Raw genomic sequence first — 22,074 nt, 5'->3', positions numbered from 1 at the left:
TCCTCTTTTTCTTTTCTGTTCAAAAGGAGATTTAAATTGCCAACTAAGCTTCTTATTCCTTTTCCCTCGATCAAGATCTTCTTCAATATTTCCTTCAACCTCAATAGACCAACCCTCATCAATGCTCATTTGTGTAGTTGGAGGAGTAGGAGTAAGAATAGCAAATAATGGACCATCAAAACCAATACTATCTCTCTTCCTTTTTCTAGTATATTGGTTAACGGCTTTATTTTTGTTTTGGTCTGCAAGCAACACTACATATACATTAGTTTGCTGCAAGTCGTCAATTCTATGAATTGTCAAATGAAGAGACAAAAACTAAGGACATAATTTTTGAATTGTCCTGACAATTTGAATTATGAATACAATATTAAGGACACAATCAATACTTGTTTTGGCCACGCTGCCTTCTTATATTTCTTTAACAGACAATAGTGCTAACATATTGCTTGCATTTTCTTTATCTTGCATCTGTTCTCCATGTTCTTCGATTGCAAGTTCAAAAGATTCTGCAAAATATTTACAGGAGCTAATACAATTAGTACTTGTTACTAATCTTTGATTAAAACAAACATGTATAAGATGAAAAAAAACTCCGTATAACCTTTTGCAACTGTCAAGATCATGCCAGCTAAATCATTATCTTGACTAGCATTGTTTTGGCTTCCAATATTATCTATAAGAGAGAGAGATGTAGAGATATCATATGTTCCTTCTATACATTTGCAAACAATCTCACTTATGCTTGTTCCTTGGGTATTTTCTATGTCTTGAGATTGTCCTTTACTTCTCTCTTTTGAAATTTCATCATCTTGATAGTCCACTCCATCTTCTTTCCTTGCAGTTTTAAAAGATTCTGTAACATTTACAATTAATACTTATTACTAATAGTTTACTAAAACTAACATTCAACATGTCATAAAAATTCCATCTAACCTTGATTGGCATCATTTTGATTTCCAAATTTCTCTTTAAGTGAGAGAGGTGTAGATAGATTATATATTTTTTTAACACATTTTCATACAATCTCACTTATACTTGTTCCCAATGGATTTACTAAATCCTGAGATTGCACTCCAGATTTACAAATTATGTCTGTTACACTTGTCTCTTTTGGATTTTTCTGGTCTTGACATTCCATTCTATCTTGAACTAGCACTGCATCAAAAGATTCTACATACATTTGTAATCACAAAAAAGTTTATATGTATTATGCTATTGAATATAAATTTCAATGATAATAAATTCAAAAACTGTATCTAACCTTTTCCAATTTCGATGCCAATATCAGTTTCATCTTCTAGATGCGTATCTCTATAATCGCTTTCATAATGATCTTCTACATGCACATCTATATCATCACATTGATCATCAACTGCATCTTTACTAATTGGAGCACTAAGTTCTCTCTCTATGGTCCTTTCATGAGGTTTGTCAAGAAGCTTCAATAAAGTATCAATCTTTGATCCTAGGTTTTTCTTTAAAGCCTGTGAGATAGTATTTAAAATAAGAATCAGAATGTTTGCTGCTTATAAGTTATGGACATTGGTCCTTAACATAGAGGTACAAGCTCACAAATTAAGGACAAGTGTTCCTTAACTTAGAGTTACAAGAACAGAAATTAAGGACATGTAGTCCTGAACTTAGAGTTACAAGTTAAAAAGTTAAGGACAAGAAGTCCTAAACTTCAAGTTACAAGCTCACAAATTAAGGACACTTGGTCTTTAACTTAGAGTTACAAGCACAAAAATTAAGGACAGTTAGTCTTGAACTTAGAGTTCCAAGTTCAAAAAATAAGGACATGTAGTCCTGAACTTAGAGTTACAAGTTAAAAAGTTAAGGACAAATAGTCCTAAACTTCAAGTTACAAGCACATAAATTAAGGACAGGTAGTCCTGAACTTAGAGTTCCAACTTAAAAAAAAATAAGGACATGTAGTCCTGAACTTAGAGTTACAAGTTAAAAAGTTAAGGACATGTAGTCCTGAACTTAGAGCTACAAGTTAAAAAGTTAAGGACATGTAGTCCTGAACTTAGAGTTACAAGTTAAAAAGTTAAGGATAGGTAGTCCTAAACTTCAAGTTACAAGCTCACAAATTAAGGACACTTGGTCCTTAACTTAGAGTTACAAGCACAGAAATTAAGGACATGTAGTCCTGAACTTAGAGTTACAAGTTAAAAAGTTAAGGACATGTAGTCATGAACTTAGAGTTACAAATTAAAAAGTTAAGGACAGACAGTCATGAACTTAGAGTTCCAAGTTAAAAAAATAAGGACATGTAGTCCTGAATTTAGAGTTACAAGTTATAAAGTTAAGGACACGTAGTTCTGAACTTAGAGTTACAAGTTAAAAAGTCAAGGACAGGTAGTCCTGAACTTAGAATTACAAGCTAAAAAGTTAAGGACATGTAGTCCTGAACTTAGAGCTATAAGTTAAAAAGTTAAGGACATGTAGTCCTGAACTTAGAGTTACAAGTTAAGAAGTTAAGGACAGGTAGTCCTAAACTTCAAGTTACAAGATCACAAATTAAGGACACTTGGTCCTTAACTTAGAGTTACAAGCACAGAAATTAAGGACATGTAGTCCTGAACTTAGAGTTACAAGTTAAAAAGTTAAGGACATGTAGTCATGAACTTAGAGTTACAAGTTAAAAAGTTAAGGACAGATAGTCATGAACTTCAAGTTACAAGCTCACAAATTAAGGACACTTGGTCCTTAACTTATAGTTATAAGCACAGAAATTAAGGACATGTAGTCCTTAACTTAGAGTTCCAAGTTCAAAAAATAAGGACATGTAGTCCTGAACTTAGAGTTACAAGTTAAAAAGTTAAGGACCTGTAGTCCTTAACTTAGATTTCCAAGTTCAAAAGTTAAGAATAGGAAGTCCTAAACTGAGAGTTACAAGCTCAAAAATTAAGGACATGGTGTCCTTAACTTAGAGTTACAAGCACAGAAATTAAGGATATTACCTTGATATCATTTTGAATCCTTTTTTCTGATAAAGCTATTTTTTGATGTATTCTAGTACATTCTACCTCCATATCCTTTTTGAACTTCTCCGATAATCTCTGAATCAAAAACCATAAAAATAAAAAAGTCTCTTAAGCAAAAATAAGCAAATAAAAAACTAATGGTATTCAAAGACAGAAAACCTACGTTAACAATTTCCTTAAGCAAGACTTCATCAAATTGTGTTGAAGGCATTGAACTTTGATCTTGAGACAATGGCACATGCACACTAGTGGGCTCCGCATCTACTTCAGAAGAAAGAAATAGTACCATCTCGAGCAACTGATACAACTATTATATAAGAAAAAAAACGTAAGTATTCAGAACTAAAACACATAAACAAAAAAATAGCTAGTAATCCTGTTAACTTACTTTTTCATTATGGAAGTACTTTTTACATATGGTGTCATAATGTGGAGATTTCATATCTAAATAACATAGCATCCGGGGAAACCCACATTCTCTGAAGTTCACAAATTATTTTTCCTGAAAAATTGGGAATACTTCCATAATCCAAACACAGAAGGCGAAAAGGAAGCCAAGTATAGTATAACTGTCCTTCTCTTTATCTTTCTCTTTCTCTTTCTCATTCTCATTCTCTTTGTCTGAAGTATTTTGTTTGGTCTTCAAGCAGCTCTTCAATGATTTTAGTAACTTTTCATAACAAAGAGAGCCCCAATTGAAAGAAGAGCAGAGTTCATCGTCATCTACGATTTTCATTACCCGCTCAGACACAATCCGATTCTTGTGCTTCCCCATCAACACAGATTCAACAAAATAAATTATTGCCAACTTCACCGTATCGTTATGGCTGCCTATAAATGATGCAGTTGTACCATATGGGTGACTAGTAATAAAATGCCACAAATTGCCTAACTCGATTCTATCCTTTCCAGGGAAGTAGACTTTCGAAAGCCTATTCTCTCTTTCACGTAAAACTTTGAAGTACACTGAAGAAGAACATTTCAACCCAGTAATTATCTGGAACGTTTCACGTGTAAACTTTACTTCATGATCAAAAACCTTGAATGTCATTGAATGCGAGTCATTGCTTATAATTTTTGAAAGCAACACATAATGAATAAGTCTACCACAGAACTTCACACCTTGTAATCGGAAAAAGTTTCCGAAAACACCATCCCTCAACTTCTTCCATTGCGTGTTCGACAAGAAATATTTTATTGTTTCCTTATACTGAAAATCTCCTTTCCAATAGCTCATCGAATTACGCCAATCATCAAACTCGAAAATATGATCTCCTTCCATTAGCACACTACAAAGAAGGAAATAGAACGTAAACATTAGGACTACTTTTCTGAAATGTTCTTAATATTTAAACTACAAAATTAAAATCCAGGACCTAAGTAGATGCATCTTTAATAGAAGAACAGTAAACTAAAATTAGCTTACAAATTCTTAGGACTATTTTTCTGAAATGTCCTTAATAATTAAACTACAAAACTAAAATTCAGAACCTAAGTAGATGCATCTTTAATAGAAGAACAATAAACTAAAATTAGCTTACAAATTCTTACGACTATTTTTCTGAAATGTCCTTAATATTTAAACTAAAAAACTAAAATCCAGGACCTAATTAGATGCATCTTTAATAGAAGAACAATTAACTAAAATTAGCTTACAAATTCTTAGGACTATTTTTCTAAAATATCCTTAATATTTAAACTAAAAAACTAAAATTCAGGACTTAATTAGATGCATCTTTAATAGAAGCAAAATTAACTAAACTTAGCTTACAAATTCTTAAGACTATTTTTCTGAAATGTCCTTAATATTTAAACTAAAAAACTAAAATCCAGGACCTAATTATATGCATCTTTAATAGAAGCACAATTAACTAAAATTAGCTTACAAATTCTTAGGACTATTTTTCTAAAATGTCCTTAATATTTAAACTAAAAAACTAAAATTCAGGACCTAATTAGATGCATCTTTAATAGAAGCACAATTAACTAAAATTAGCTTACAAATTCGTAGGACTATTTTTCTGAAATGTCCTTAATATTTAAATTAAAAAACTAAAATCCAGGACCTAATTAGATGAATCTTTAATAGAAGCACAGTTAACTAAAATTCCTAAATACAGTTAGCTTACAAATTCTTAGGACTATTTTCTGAAATGTCCTTACATAATCAATATATTGATTGAACCACAAACACATTTCAATACCAAAAAGGTTCTCAATAACTTTCTCACAAAAATCTGCACCTTATTCCTCAGCGAATCAAGTTATAATCATTATTTTGGACATTTCACACATACTTGATGACAAATACAATATTGATCACGATTAGAGATATACAAAAAGAAAAATGCATAAAAGCAAAATCGAAAACATACCAGTACGTTGGTTCGCTGCAGAGAAAATGACAAATGAGAAGAGATTAAGTTGGACAAAGTATACGCAGAAAATTGTTGTGGGCTGGGCAGGAGCGATATTGAGGGAGCGAAATTTTGCTTATGAAATTTTGGCTCTGAACTTCAATCGAGAGAAGAGAGTTGCATGCAGGAACGATATTGAGGGAGCGAAATTTTGCCTATAAAATTTTGGCTCTGAACTTAAATGAGAGAAGCGTATAAAGGAAGGGTTTGGGAATAAAAGAAATAGAAAAAAGGGTAAAAATATCTTTTCATATTAATTTTAATAGAGTAGTGGCTATTTTTGCTCAACATTAGAATTGGTGGATAAAAAATAAATACCACCTTATTTAGTGGCTACCACACGCCATTTTTATCACTAATTTTCACTTAAACACTTTAACTTAGACTTGTTCCTATTAGACACTTAGGCCTCATTTATTTTTATTTTTTTAAGATAAAGACGTCTGAATCTGAATACACGTCTGAATTTCAAAATGAGGATAAAGATTAAGACATCAGAATCTGAATACACATCTGAATGTCAAGATGTGTATTAAGATCTGAATACTAAATGATTAAGATTGTTTGATTTTTAATATCTAAATGTATAAAATTTACGTTTATTTGAAATTTAATAAACATAAAATTCAAATAAAATATCAATTAATCTAATATTCCATCACTAAAATATATAGCTTTTTAAAATATGATGGTTGTTGGTGGTGATGGCTAACGGCAATGCTTGTGAATGCCGACTAAAAGTGGTGGTTGGTGGTAGTTTAGGGTAGTATCTAGTGGTGATTGGTAGTGGTAGTTATTATGATTGAGGATGGTGGTGGTGGGTGGTGATATTTAATAATGGCGGGTGGTAGTGGTGGTAGTTGTGATTGAGGAAGATGGTGGTGGGTGGTGGTAGTTTATAATGATGGACAGTGCCAGCTATGGTTGTTAATGGTGATGGGTGGTTAGTTGTGGTAGTTGAGGTGGATGAGTGTTGGCTGTCGTTAATGATGGTGGTGGGAGTGGTGTGGATGGTGGGTAGTGGTAGTCGATAATGGTGGCGGTTATGATTAAGGATGATAGTGGTGTTGGTTGACTATGGTGGTGGTGGGTGACATAGTGGTAGTTGGTAATGGTAGGCGGTGGCGATAGTTAATAATAAATATGGATGATAGCATCTTAATGAAATTAAGTCTCTGTTATAGTCTTAATGATACAGACCTATTCAGACTCATTAAGTGGTTGTGAAGTTAAAAAAACAAACACACTTAACGATTAAGATCTGAATAATTAAGATTCAGACTTTGAAAACAAACACACTTAATGTCTGAGATATGAATGATTAAGATTCAGACCTCCATTAAGTGTAAACAAATGTGGCCTTAATCTATCTTCAAACTAACCTATTAGACACATTCAGCTTACGTGGCACAATGAGTGTACCACACTTCATATTCGAGTGTGAACAATCAGAATTTTTGCTTTTAGTGTTTTTACCTATTTTTTTCTTCGCTCTCCTCCACCGATCTCTCAACCTTCCCCAATTTTACAGACACAACCTCCATAAACAACCATGAACCTTTTTTCCCTTCAATCTTACTCCAACGCACAAGTGCCATGGTCCCTTTCTTCTCAACCTTATGTCTCTGTCTCCCTAAATTTTTCACTGCAAAATACAAATTCCTTTCTTTCTGTTTAACTCTCTCTACAGATATTTGAGGACCTCATATAATTACAAAAAAAGAAAAACTTATAGACGTCTATTTTCCAATAATTTACTCTTTGTGTAATATGATGGACTTTGGAATAGAGAGCTACACCAATCCCACCGCCACCACTGCAACTGCCGACGACAATTCCGATTATGATATTCCTCAGACATTGTCGTCTTCCGGTGTTTATCAAACCCTTCTTCTCATTAAATTTGATGACTCACTTTGAAAATTCAGGCGGCTAGGGAAATTGGACAACTCACATAAATTTCTAATTATTATCGCCGTTATTTCTCCAACACCGTCAAACTCCTCTGTGACATGCTTTGTTTCAGTTCCATCGTTATTTGTTTCATTTGCTCAAAATCGTTTTTAACTGAAAAGACACTTGATATTTTTTATTCCTTATTCTATCATGTAAGAGCGTGTGAATTTCATGCAATGTATTTTGTGTACGGGCAAGTCACAAAGTATTTAATAGGTATAGATTGACTTAAGTTAAAATGTCTAATAGGAACAAGTCTAAGTTTAGGTGTTTAAGTAGAAATTGGTACCAAGTTTAGGTGGTTGTGCATGTATTTGGCCTTGAAAAAACTTGCACAATAACACATATGCTATATTTATTGATTTGATACTAATAATATTATGTAAATAAGATTTTTCTCACTACTCACTTTTTTTTGCTTGAGCGAACTTCCATCATCTACTCTATTGATAGTTTTATTGCGCCTCATTGTCATATTTCATATTTAAATGTACCCATTACTACTAATGGGACACATACAAATGTAGAACTTTAATTTATCAATCTGAAAGAGAAAGGGAGTGAAGAGGATAGAACTATTGGTGCGCATCATCTCCCCCTCCCCTCTCTGTATATAGGATTTTCTAATCCGTAGATCAGTGTTATACGCATTTTTGCTTTTTCTTAAATATCCTTAACGAGACATTAATAACATTTCAATGAAAAGCACTATTTTGTCTTTCCACCAAAAACCTACAAACACAATTCCTGCCGCCCTTTCCATCAAGTTCATCTCTCTCATTCTCTTTTATTAGTATTTCCTTTCTCTCAACAAATTCAATCAAAAAATAAAGCTTAATTTTCTCATAAATTGGGTGGCCTTTCAATTCTCCATTTCGGCAACAAAGGGATCGAAAATTAGGGTAGCAATCTTGATATCTAGTTGTTTGCACAAGCCGTGAGGGCTGTAATATGCATCGTGTTTGGTTATGAATATTTCAGCAAATAGTAAGAGAAAGACGAAGGCATTATGGTGAAAACCATATTTTCGGAGTTGAAGTTTTTGAGAATTTAGGTGAAATGATTCGAATGGAAGTCTTTTTTGTTATCACCAAAAGATTTGGTGTAGCGGATGAGGCTGCTCTTCCCTTAACCAAAGGTCTCGGCTTCGAGCCCTGGGTATGAAAAAATTATTGGTGGGTAGCGCTTTCCCCTGAAAACGACCCTACGTGGCGCGAATCCGAATATAGTCGGGCTCTAATGCAGATACCGGTACGGGAAACCAAAAAAAGAAAAATCTTTTTGTTAAGAGAATATTTCACTTAGTTCTAAATGAACCCCACAACTGTTTAACTCAAAAAACTGGTTTTAGTATAACACAATTGGATTCATATTTTAAGACCACTAGCAAACAAATTTATCCAAAATACTTTCAATGAAACAAAGAAATAATATTAATAATCAGGACAAAATCAAAATATGTAATAAAGAGATTCTTATTGAACGTCGGCCTTCAATATGGCTACGCAGTATAATCCTTCGTTGATATCTCTTAGAAAACAATTTCAAAGAAGGCTATATATAGTCTAGTATGAGTAATCCAATGTGTTTGTTACAAATAAACTAAGTAAAGCATGTATGACCTAAGTTGGACGTCACTGTTCAGAGTAACCTGCATGCACATTGCGTACTTGGTTAATAGATGGAGAGATTCTCGTTGGCCATAACCATGTTGGCATAACGGATTGAGGCCGTGATCTCGGGAAGATCTCAGGCATATCAGAGTTTGGCACAGAAGATATCTGGTCTATTTCGGATGTATGCTTGGCGAATTCCATTCGGTCACTCTCGTTCCAGATTCAAATGGACGACCCTGATCGTGGTTCTTTAGCTCTCATGACTTTGGCTTCCATGCTTCTAGGTACCGAACCATTCTTGCTACTTGTCACTATACTAACGAGCAAGCGGTGAGATCAGATTTTATTAATGCAGATAGTTCCCTCACTTGTCGACAGTTCTTGGGAAATGTCCGAGAACTGGAAAATCTTTGATATGGAGAATATTGTATGAGATGTTTTATTGTTGGAAAAGAAACCTTATTTACTATTAATATCCTACTATTGAAGTGATGTGATCTGAGACTGATACGGCGTGTGCAACATTCATTTAATACTCGGGACACAAGGTGAATTTTAATTTGTTCTGCTATTGATCGCAGTTCTCAAGATTATGATGACTGATTTTGTAATTGATATCCCTTCCGGGTTTGATGGCTTTGAAATACTAGTTTCCTATCTATACATATGTAGGACTCCTTCAATCTTCCAATTACTTTGAACCAAGCGGGCTCTTGTGAATACGAAGGACGATCATGAGAGGGGATGGTATGATTAGTTTGTTGGTGTCCTAACCCGACAACTAGTCCATTCCGAGGGTCAATCTTTTCTAGAAAGATCAAACGACAAGTGTAAGTATATTATCTTTGTTTTGGGTTGATATATGTCGTATATTTTATTACTTGTGATTTTTTAATTGCAGTTGTTGTGGAGGCGCCCGACAAAGATCCCGATACTAAAAAGTAGTTCAGAAAATATTATCATCTTCCCTGATAGCCTAGAGGTCCTGGAAGTATATCTCTAAAATTTTATGATGGAGGGCTAAGAATCATGGTAAGCCTTTGTGTTGATTGCCTTTCTGTTTTGATGTTTCATGTTTTTATGTTACCTTTTATATGGTAGGCATTGCACCAAGAAAAATCCTTCCCCAAGTGTTAGTTGATCTTCCCGTGACCACTGATGTCGCACAAGATAAGATCCTATAGTTATCCGCACTGAAACTGAAAGAAAGTTCATCGAAGACTGCTCTGGTGAGTTCTGTTGGTTTTTCGAGAAAGAGAACCAGGTCCAGTTACAAGATAGAGTCTGAGAATATTTAGGGTAGTCCGCGAGTTAATTTCTGGTCTTCACATCTTCAGGACAAGGAACCCATTTTGATTGATATCGAAAAAAATATAGTCCTCCGGTTAAGGAGCCAACAGATTTACGATGGCCAAGACTTCTAAATCAGTTCCTCAACAGGCTGTCACTTCATTTTCTCACCCGGCCACAGGTACCGAGGCAGCCATCCCTGAAGTGGTTGTTCTCGAGACGATCGCTCCCGAGGCGGTTGCTCTCGAAGTGGCTGCCGTCGAAGCAGTCCCAGAGCCCCCCATGAAGAGTTTTATTCCCGGGGATGTTCAATTGCAGACGACTTCAAAGTCAAGAAGGCCTCGTCCAAACAAGACCGAAGTGAAGGGGCATCGAGATATATATGCTCTATCACCGAAGATACCCTTCTCATTATCCGAGAGGACTGTAACTGGGGAGTAAGGATGTGATTGTCCCCAGGCCTGGGGACGATATCACCACTCATGTGGAGGGGTATTTAAGTGTTTACACTTAACCCTTCACACTAGGCCTGGTAGACCCAGTTGTTTTGGTCTTTTGCAAGAGATACGAGGTGTGCCTTGGGCAAATCCACCTGTCTTTTTGGAGGATAGTGATCCTCCTTCGTTATTTTGTGAATAACACCGAGTCTTCTCGTTCTCCCTCGACCACCTACTCCGTCTATACAATCCCCAAATTTTCTAAGGGAGACTAATTAAGCTCACTCGCGGGGCTAGCAATGTTACACCCCATGTTTTAGTACGTGGAAGTACACCATAAGTAAATTGATATAAGCTCGGAAATGAGATGTTACATCCCACATTTTCGGACGTTAAAGTTTTGTCGTAAGTTATTCGACGTAAGCTCGGGAATGAGATTATTTTTGAGGTTATAAGTATTATACTATTTCAAACAAGTGATAAGTAAATTCGTGAAAGAGAGAGGGTAAACGAATCAAAGAAAGTGAGTTTCGTTGAAGTTTGTCAATTTGGGATAAAATACGGTCCGAGCTAAAATACCCGATATTTATGGACTAGTACCATACAAGGTACCACATGGCCATGATAGTAAGGTGTATAAAGTGCATTAAAAGTGAGTAATATTTTAAGTAAATTGAGATAATTCTTAATTATGTGGATAATTAGTTAATTATTGGATTTGTGGATAAATATTTAAGTAAAACTTATTGGATAATTATAGGGGGACAACTATACACGTGGGGTATGTAAGTGTGACAACAAATTGCCAACAATCTTATGCCTAAGAAGGTGGTGGCACTACTACATCCATATCTCATTTTGGGTGTAAAGATCTAATTAAGAAGGCATTTCTTAGTTCACAAAGTAAAAAAGGCATAATTCCAAACTTTGAAATTACAAAGATACGGATGAAAGCTTCAGCAAAATTCACAATAAGATTATGATCAAATTCATTTTTTTGGCAAGGAATATACAGAAAGGAAAAATAAGGAATATAGGTAAGGAAAGTTTTGAAGTTTATATGAGAACTCATGCTACTATAGTGACGGCAGTCGTAGATTTGCAAAGAAATTCATATGAAATTGCACTGCATAATAACAACGGGATTTTGCAACTCTAGAGGAGTACTGTGCAATCCTTCTCAAGAATACCATACGGATTTTTTCCTACTCCAGGTATGTTAAGGCTATCCCTTCTTTCTTTTGGCATGATCTATACGACACAAATGAAACGAGCAAATGCACAACTTTCATAAATGACTCTATTCATAGAAATACTATGGGTGTCTATATTCTTGATTCCCCATGTGAATTATTATCATATCTTCTGTTCATGGGTCTCAGAAAAATACGTATTTGATAAAGTTTATCCGAAAGGCATATTGATTGTTTTATGACATTCCGAGAAATCTTATTAACGTAATTCTTATGCATTTCATGCATTTATACATACACATTGACCCATGACCAGATGGTGTTATATACACGTATATATGTATATTATATGTATATGAGATATGAAAAAAAGGTTACGGCATTATATACGCACCACCACCTGATCAGCTGGTATACGTTAATGATTTGCCCACAGTGGCCGAGATGATATGATGGGATGCCCTCAGAGGCTTGATGATATTATGAACACATATACCCATGTATGGTATGACATTTATACGCATATGCATGACATTATAATATTAAATGATTCACAGAGATATTCAGATATACATGTCGAGTCTTTTACTCTATGTCTCTCTCATATCTATTGTCAATTATTTACTGATTTTTATTCCTTACATACTCGGTACATTATTTGTACTGACATCCCTTTTGCTTGGGGATGCTGCGTTTCATGCCCGCAGGTCCCGATAGACAGGTCGAGAATCCTCCAGGTAGGCTATCAGCTCAGTGGAAGATGTTGGTGCGCTCCATTTGCTCCGGAGTTGCTATTGGTCAGTATGATTAGGCATGTATCGATTGGTATGTCGGGGCCTTGTCCCGGACTTATGACGTTTATATACTCTTAGAGGCTTGTAGACATATGTCATGTATATGTAAGATTGTATGGCCTTGTCGGCCTATGTTCAGTATACGAGTGATTATTTTGGCCTTATAGGCCCGTACGTCATACGTATAAGTTTGGACTACATGTTGGGTCGACCAAGGTCGAGTATTTTCCCCATGTTTTATTCTATTTATCTTACGACAACCTATCTGGCTCATTTACCTATGATAGTATGATACGAAAGATACGTTTCGTAGGTACTCGGCTGAGTAAGGTACCGAGTACCCGTTGCGGCCCATCGGTTTGGGTTGTGACAAAAGTGGTATCAGAGCAGTTTTGCCCTAGGGAATTTACAAGCCGTGTCTAGTATAGTCTTGTTTATGGGTGTGTTGTGCACCACACTTATAAGTAGGAGGCTACAGGGCATTTAGTACTGTCATTCTTTCTTCTTACTCTAGATCGTGTGGTAGAGCTCAGCTGTAGGAACTCAATGTCCTAAACTCTATCTTATTCATAATACGATGATGTCTACATCTAGAAAGATGGTTGGTAAGAGATTGCATGTGGCTGTGAAAGAGTTGAGTCAGAGGAACTCGATCTTGCATAATGCTTATGATGAGTAAATGTAAGGTCTTCAGTAGATCATGTGTGTACTAAGACGTGTAAGCCTTTTGATAAGGAGCCTTAAGGTAGGAATATCTATCCACCCCTATGGTGAAAGGCAATGAGAGATTCAGAAGATAAATACAAGTTACAACAAGTAAAAGAAGCAAGATGAAGAAGGGTACGAGGCACCTAGATGGTGCACTCTAGAATATTACAATTAGAGGTGAATACTAGCATGAAAAAAAAATCAGAAGATAGGCACTGAAAGCCTGGAAGGGATAAATATTACTCTAGTGTGGCTCGCGTCCCTAGTAGAGCGAGAACGTTAAGCAACCCGAAGAGCCAATAGATGGAGCAAGGGGAGCTAAAAAGAAAAAGAATGTCTTGTTCGAGTTTTCAGAATAAAGTGATAGGCAGAGATGTTGGCAGGGAAATAAGAAGAGAGGTAATGAAGCATTATGAGTAAGATGTGATACATGAATGACAACGGTAGATCAAAAAGATGACAGTATTACAGAGTCTATAGTCAAGTGAAGGAAAAGACGAGATGTGACAGGCCTTAAGACGATAAAAGAGCATAGGCCATAAAGTCGTATCTTTATTTCGAAAAATAAGTTCATGACGCTAACGTGATTACCAGAAGAAAAAAATTAGACCCCTAAGTAATAGAAATCAATATGGACTGGTGAACAAGATAAACTAACATGAATTAAGGACTGAGTGATTTGATAATGGTCGGCATCATGAGAATTTCAGATTGCGTTCCAGCGATAATAGAATGGAAAACAGAAGAAGATTCATAAGAAATTCAGAGAAAGGTCATTCAAGAAGACGCTTTCCTAAAACAAGCAATGTGAGCAAAGTTAAGCTTAAGGGACTGTATGTGCCAGTTACACTAAGTATCACCATCGCTAGTAAGGAATTTTGTTATCCTTGGTACAGAAAGATTACCGCAAGGCGAGTAAGGGCCATCGATGATGTGAAAGGACGCCAAAGATGAAGAGGTAAAACATCTATAGGTAGGTCGTCGTAGCTCCAACTCTTAGTACTCCCCCCAAAGGGGAGAATATGGAGTGATGTGGTATTAAGTCAGAATTAAGTGGTTCCAGTAATTATGGAATGGTAAAGGAAGAATACAACAAAAAAAATGAAAAAGGGATGAGATTGCACTTATTCAAAGCCTACAGATATGCTACGATTCCAGAACATTATGCAAGCATGACGTCAAAGAGAGGAAGTAAGAGTTTCGACCCGGGATGTTTTTGATAAATAAGGAGCCAGTGCGAGAGGTAAGTTTAGACAAAAGGAATAATCCAAGAAAGATTATATGGAATATTAACATGAGAATGGGCTAACGAGTAATTAGTAGTGGATTCAGGAAGAGCCTAGTTATGGCTAGACAGGTGGTTACCGACGAGTCAGGAGATCGTGCAAGATAAACATAGTAAAACCCAATATAGTGAATTCAGCCTCGCAGTAATATCATTATAATACTTGAGATATATTCATATAGGAGTCGGGGTAGTTAAAGGTACCGTATGAATGTTACGGGAATAAAAGAGAGTGCCACTGGGAAGACAGTCAAAATATCAGTTCAGAAGCAGCCCTACAAGCATAAGGGTGTGGAGGTAAATAAATACGGATAATTATCGGCAAGGAATGACATCAAAAGGTCCGTTGAGTATATGATGTAATAAGCTCATAGCTTTACAAGAATTAGAGGGTCCTCCCTAAGTACTAAAACAAAAGACTAGTTGAGGGAATAAGGAAGAAGGTTTTAGCCTAAGCACAGTAACCTATAGAGGGAATGGTCTTGTAACAACAGTCTCACAACAACATTGTATGCACTCCATAAGAAAGTGGAACCTACCGTGGCTAATGAATGGGAAGAAAAATCAGAAGTGATATTTAAGATCACATGAGTTGTATGGAATTCAATATGTGTTGGCTCTGAGGTAAGCTAAGTATGCATGCAACAAAGGGGTTGGAAGACCAGAAAAAGTAATTGCTTACATTTAAAGAAAGCTGAGAAGGGACGAAAAGAATCATTCGATTGATAATCCAGAGTTAGTTACGTTATGAAAGCACTTAAGAGTTCAGAGTTTTTATACATGCAACATGTATGTTGACAATCATACAGACATAGAAGACTCTGGTATAAGTTAAAGGAAGGAATTGAGCCCAGGGCATAGACAAAGGATTGAGTTGTTAGAAGATTGTATCATGGATATTCCATAACGCCCATGAAAGGCTAAAGTAATAACTAATACCAGGACCCACAGATCGGAAGATAGCTTAAGCCTACATAAAGGCTGATCAGAAGGAAGAGGAAACTAAAGAGTTACATCAACCAAGTAAATCAGGAGTCTGATTATTGGACCCAAAAAATTATAGAAATCGTGATTGAGAACATGGCAGGATCACTCTTAATATCAGAGGTATAAGAGAGAAAGTACAATAACCATGTTCTATAACGGACCTACGGTAAAGCAGTTAGAAAAGTGCCAGCCTCATAAGAAGTCAGTACGAAGCTCTCACCGGATTGTGTATGCACCAGAGGTGCAAGTATTATAATAGAGCTTCAAGTTATGGACATGAATTACACCTATGTGGAAGGGAGGTCATGAAAGAGATAGAAGATACGATGCAAGATTTTAAGGTAGTAAGGTAAAGGTGAACAACATACGAAATACTCAAATGCAGAAGGTTGTAAATAGTCCATACTTGGATAAAAGGCTAGAAGCGCGGGGATTCAGTATCCAGGAATGATAGCGGCATCGTCAGTAGCATATCTTCCAGCCTATGGTTTCTAGGTATCGAGAGGTCTAGTTAAGAGAGTAAAAGAAGAGTTTGAGATGATGTGATGTCTCACTTGATATTCCAGAATAACATAAGGAAATCTATGGTGCAAGCAAGTTGAAAAAAAGTTGCGAGTAGTATAAATGAATATGTGTAGGTCGCAAGTTGAAGTATGGTAAAGAGATAAGGTTTTAGGAAAATAGGAGTAAGGATAAGAAAGGGCGAGTGAGAAGGTGATGAGAATGGATAAGTCCTCAGGATTAAGCCCATGAAAACAAGAGAGCTGATGGTTTCTCTAAGTTATTGAAAGCTCAGTATTGCGTGAATGAACTTAAAAGAGTCTAAGACTAGTAGCATTTAGAGGAGATGGAATGCTACCCCGGTAGTAGAATGAAGGTGTAATTAAGATAGATGAAGGATGACGTTTGGGCCTTCGATGGAGTAATGATTTCATAAATTGTATAGGATTAAAATACCTACGTAGGGTAAATCACATTGGGATGCTATGAAATACGATTATGGAAGTATAATGTCGTATCGTCCCTAGGTGGATCAAGAAAATCACTTCAAATGTTCCACGATGAGACATGAGCCCTAGAGGCAGAGTTACATAAGAGATCAAGTTATCAGTGATAAAGGATAGATCAATATTAAGGTGAATCAACAATGGTTGGACAAAAGTCACAAAGTATGAGGTGAGATTAGGCCGTCATTCTTAAGATGAACTGTAATGAAGAAACATTAAAGGACATAGATTTATACATATAGGATAAGCAACGAGAGTAACCTGGAGTTTGGTAGCAGACCTTAGTAATGATAAATTAAAGTAAGAGTTATGGCAGTAAAGTCATACGGATGGATAAACGGATCTATGAAATACGGTATAACAATATTTGTAAGTTCAACAAAGCACCGAGCGAAGAACTTCAGGATACCTATAGATGCCCAGAGGGACATCTTGTCAAGCTCTGTATATGTTTACAAAGTGAGGCCTAGAGATTGGAAAAAAGCTGGAGGAAAAAGGGGAGAAGAGTCGCATAGGCACACTTACAAGGTCAAAGTCGTACAGGCTAAATGATAGAAGGTAACAACAATTACGAGATTAGAAGGATTCCGACCATAAGTCATAGTGTGAGAAAGAGGCCTAAAGAGGGGAATGATGTTACACCCCATGTTTTAGTACGTGGAAGTACGCCATAAGTAAATTGATATAAGCTCAGAAATTAGATGTTACATCCCACATTTTCGGACGTTAAAGTTTCGTCATAAGTTATTCGACGTAAACTCGGAAATGAGATTATTTTTGAGGTTATAAGTATTATGCTATTTCAAGTGATAAATAAATTCGTGAAGGAGAGAGGGTAAGCGAATCGAAGAAAGTGAGTTTCATCGAAGTTTGTCAATTTGAGATAAAATACGGTCCGAGCTAAAATACACGATATTTATGGACTAGTACCATACAAGGTACCACATGGTCATGATAATAAGGTGTATAAAGTGTATTAAAAGTGAGTAGTATTTTAAGTAAAATTAGATAATTCTTAATTATGTGGATAATTGGTTAATTATTAGATTTGTGGATAAATATTTAAGTAAAACTTGTTGGATAATTATAAGGGGGCAACTATACACGTGGGGGTATGTAAGTGTGGCAACAAATTGCCAACAATCTTATGCCTAAGGAGGTGGTGGCACTACTACATCCATATCTTATTTTGGGTGTAAAGATCTAATTAAGAAGGCATTTCTTAGTTCACAAAGTAAAAAAGGCATAATTCCAATCTTTGAAATTACAAAGATACGGATGAAAGCTTCAGCAAAAGTCACAACAAGATTATGATCAAATTCATTTTTTTGGAAAGGAATATACAGAAAGGAAAAACAAGGAATATAGGTAAGGAAATTTTTTAAGTTCATATGAGACCTCATGCTACTATAGTGACGGCAGTCTTAGATTTGCAAAGAAATTCATACGAAATTACACTGCTTAATAACAACGGGATTTTGCAACTCTAGGGGAGTACAGTGCAATCCTTCTCAAGAATACCATACGGATTTTTCCCTACTCCATGTATGTTAAGGCTATCCCTTCTTTCTTTTGGCATGATCTATACGATACAAATAAAACGAGCAAATGCACAACTTTTATAAATGACTCTATTCATAGAAATACTTGGGGTGCCTATATTCTTTATTTCCCATGTGAATTATTATTATATCTTCTGTTCATGGGTCTCAGAAAAAAATGTATTTGATAAAGTTTATCCGAAAGGCATATTGATATTTTTATGACATTCCGAGAAATCTTAATAACGTAATTCTTATGCATTTCATGCATTTATACATGCACATTTACCCATGACCATATGACATTATATACGCGTATATATGTATATTATATGTACATGGGAAATGAAAAAAGGTTACGGCGTTATATACGCACCAATACCTGATCAGCTGGTATACATTGATAATTTTCCCACAGTGGCCGAGATGATATGATGGGATGCCCTCAGAGGCTTGATGATGTTATGAACGCATATAACTATGCATGGTATGATATTTATACGTATATGCATGACATTATAATATTAAATAATTCACAGAGATATTCAGATATACATGTCGAGTCTTTTACTCCATGTCTCCCTCATGTCTATTGTCTATTATAACTGATTTTTATTTCTTACATACTAGGTACATTATTTGTACTGACGTCCCTTTTGCCTGGGGATGCTGCGTTTCATGCCCGCAGGTCCCGATAGACAGATCGAGAGTCCTCCAGGTAGGCTATCAGCTCAGCGGAAGATGTTGTTGCGCTCCATTTGCTCCGGAGTTGCTATTGGTCAGTATGATTAGGCATATATTGATTGGTATGTCGGGGCCCTATCACGGGCTTATGACATTTATGTACTCTTAGAGGCTTGTAGACATATGTCATGTATATGTAAGATTGTATGGCCTTGTCGGCCTATGTTCAGTGTACGAGTGATTATTTTGGCCATATAGGCCCATACATTATACGTATAAGTTTGGACTACATGTTGGGTCGACCAAGGTCGAGTATTTTCCCCATGTTTTACTCTACTTATCTTACGGCAGCCTCTCTGGCTCATTTACCTATGATACTATGATACGAAAGATACGTTACGTAGGTACTCGGCTGAGTAAGGTACCGGGTGCCCGTTGCGGCCCATCGGTTTGGGTCGTGACAAGCAAGGCCCCCTTTTTGAGCATCGACGAGGATCAAGATCGAGGCTGGCAGGGGCGCTTCGTTCGGCTGAAGACTGAAGATTTGATCCCTTCTGAGTTTCTTCCGTTCCCCGAGAAGTGGAATGCATATTGTAAGTGTAATCTTCCCTTAAGCGTCGACTCTTGTTTGTTCCCTTTCTCACCATCAATATTTATGATCGTGCAGCTATTGCTCGGTTTCCCAATGCGGTCCCCCAGCTCAAAGAGTGGATCAAGGCATCTACAAGTAAATGTTGTATTTTGAGCGCTCGTGGCTCAAGCTTTCGAAGGGCCGATGGGAGGCCCATTCACATGGTAAGGCTCTTCTTAGAATAGTTCTATTACGCCCCGAACTTACATAACGCTGACCCTTTCTCTTTCCTTCACAGGTTTTGCGTAATACCACCGAAGTTAGGTCGCTGAAAGGGGGTGAGGATGCATCCCTATCCGTTGATCCCTCCATTATGGGACAACCCGAGGTTGTCGCAGAGGAGAAGAAGAAGTGAAAAATAAATTCTTCGGGATCCCCGGGTCCCGAGGTGAAGCCAAAGAAGAGGGCGGGTTCCCGGGCTCGTAAGCCCAAGAAGAGCACCAACTCTCGGGTGCCGGATTCTGACTCACTTCTGCGGCTCAGGGATGAGTCAGAAGAAGATGACATTTTTGTTGCTCATAGATCGACCCTTGCTGGGGAGCAGGCGGTAGCCGAGGGGGAGAGCCATAAGGCCGACCTCTCTCTGACTCGAGAGGCCGAGATGGAGAGGGGGGCTGAGACCTCCCGAGAAGCCGCTTCTGCTCCGAAGGAGGCAACTGGTGTAATAGACATCATGAAGACGCCCTCCTAGACCGAGTCCATGCTTGAGGAGGCCCAATCAGGAAAAGATAAGTCAAGTGAAGGAGTTCACAGTGCGGACGACCCTCTTCACTCCTTCTACGATGGCGTAGAGTCGTCCTCTTTGGAAGATTTTTCCGGGTTGGGCAACATGGAGGTCCTGAAGTAGGACATGTCTTTTGAAGCTGGTGGGCCGAGCTCGAGCCCAAAATTGGTGAAACAGTTTCTTGCTCCGAGTATGGACACCGGCCGCAAGAGAACAATTATCCTTACGGTCCCGGAGGATGCTCGAGTTCTGTCTTCTCCCATGGGCATAGCCAGCTACCTCTATGCCTGGTGGCCGAGGAGTACCAGGAAAAGATGAATGAGGTGTGCGCGTTGTGTCTCTTCAACAAGGCACAATAGGCACTGAAACGGGTAAGGCATCTATACTCCCTCTTGAATTCTACTTAGGTTCCTATATCTCTTACTATTTTTTTTTTTTTGCAAGACTCGGTACTTCACCATGAGAGCTTCCTCCGGTACAGCTTCAAAATCAGCCAGCTCGAGTTCGAGCTTAAGGAGAAGGCGCGTAAAAAGGACATGTTCAAGCTCCTCACTTTGCAACAGGACGGGGCCCTCAAGGACCTTTAGGACGAGTTGGACAGGACCTAGAATGAAGCTTCGACCCTGAGGCGGGAACATGCTAACCTGGTTGAAAAGGTAAAGGTCTTTGAAGCTATAAACGAGGAGCTAGTCATGGTGACTAACAACACAACCATGCAGGTCCAACAGAAGATCGACCTAATCGACCAACTCTGAGCCGAGATGAACGAGGTCCAAGCCTTGGCCGATTAGTGGAAAAGCAAAATGGACCTACTGGATTCGGAGAAGGAAACCACCAAGGTGAAGCTGGCATCGATAGAGGTCCAACACCGGGTGGCGAAGGAGAAAGCTGACAAGTGGTCTCAGCTTAATGACGATCTACGAGCACAGCTGAGCTCGGCTGTCACAGAGCAGGATGCCCTCAGTAGAGAATACGAGGCAGTGAATTCCAAGTTGGATACAACCTCCGCCGATGCCGATGAAATGGTGGCCCAATACAAGGCCGATGTGGAGGCAGCCAAAGTTCGCCTGAAGGCAAAGGCCGAATATATGAAACGGCTATCCTGAAAAGAGACCCTCGAAGAGATCCACGCCCGAGGTTTTGACCTGTCAACTGAGATCGAGGAAACCAAAAAATCTGAGGCCGAGGCTAAGAAAATTTTTGAGCCTGAAGGTGCCGAAGGCTCTGAGGGTTTCGAGGGCTCGGAGGTATCCGAAGGTTCTGACGGCTCCGGAAACGAGTTGGGCCCTGGTGAAGATTAGGCGTAGATGCCTTGGTACTTTTTTAGTTTTTGTCTTATGTACATTTTTTTTTTATTTTGAGGCCGTTTTTATTGGGTCTTTGTAAGTATATTTCAGAATATATATAAAGTTTTCCCTTTCTGGCAATTTCGAGTCTTTACTATTTCAGTATTTTTTCATAATTTCTATTGTTGCAATGTTTCTAATGCCTTAGCATATAATCAAATGTAGTTATAGGGCGTTTGATTTTCAGAGGTCAGAACGGAGCTTGACTTCGATACAACTTTGTTTGCTCGAGGCTTTGAAAACTCGATGTGACCGAAAGTTTTTTCAAGATGCTTAAGTGATTTTAAATGATGTTTTTGCTGAGGGTAACCTTTTAGCAAGTTTTGAATTTTTATGAAAGGCCTTACTTTCTGATTACGAGCTTTAGACGTCTTCGAGCCGTTTTTAGGGCGGCCGTAGCCTTTTGTATTTAGGCATCCCTAATAGGTTTGCTGCCTCCGGGATTTAGTATCCCGAATTGTCCGA

Source organism: Nicotiana tomentosiformis, chromosome 6 (genome assembly GCF_000390325.3).
Source record: "Nicotiana tomentosiformis chromosome 6, ASM39032v3, whole genome shotgun sequence".
Lineage (NCBI taxonomy): Eukaryota > Viridiplantae > Streptophyta > Magnoliopsida > Solanales > Solanaceae > Nicotiana > Nicotiana tomentosiformis.
Note: the sequence above shows the minus strand (reverse complement) of the source record.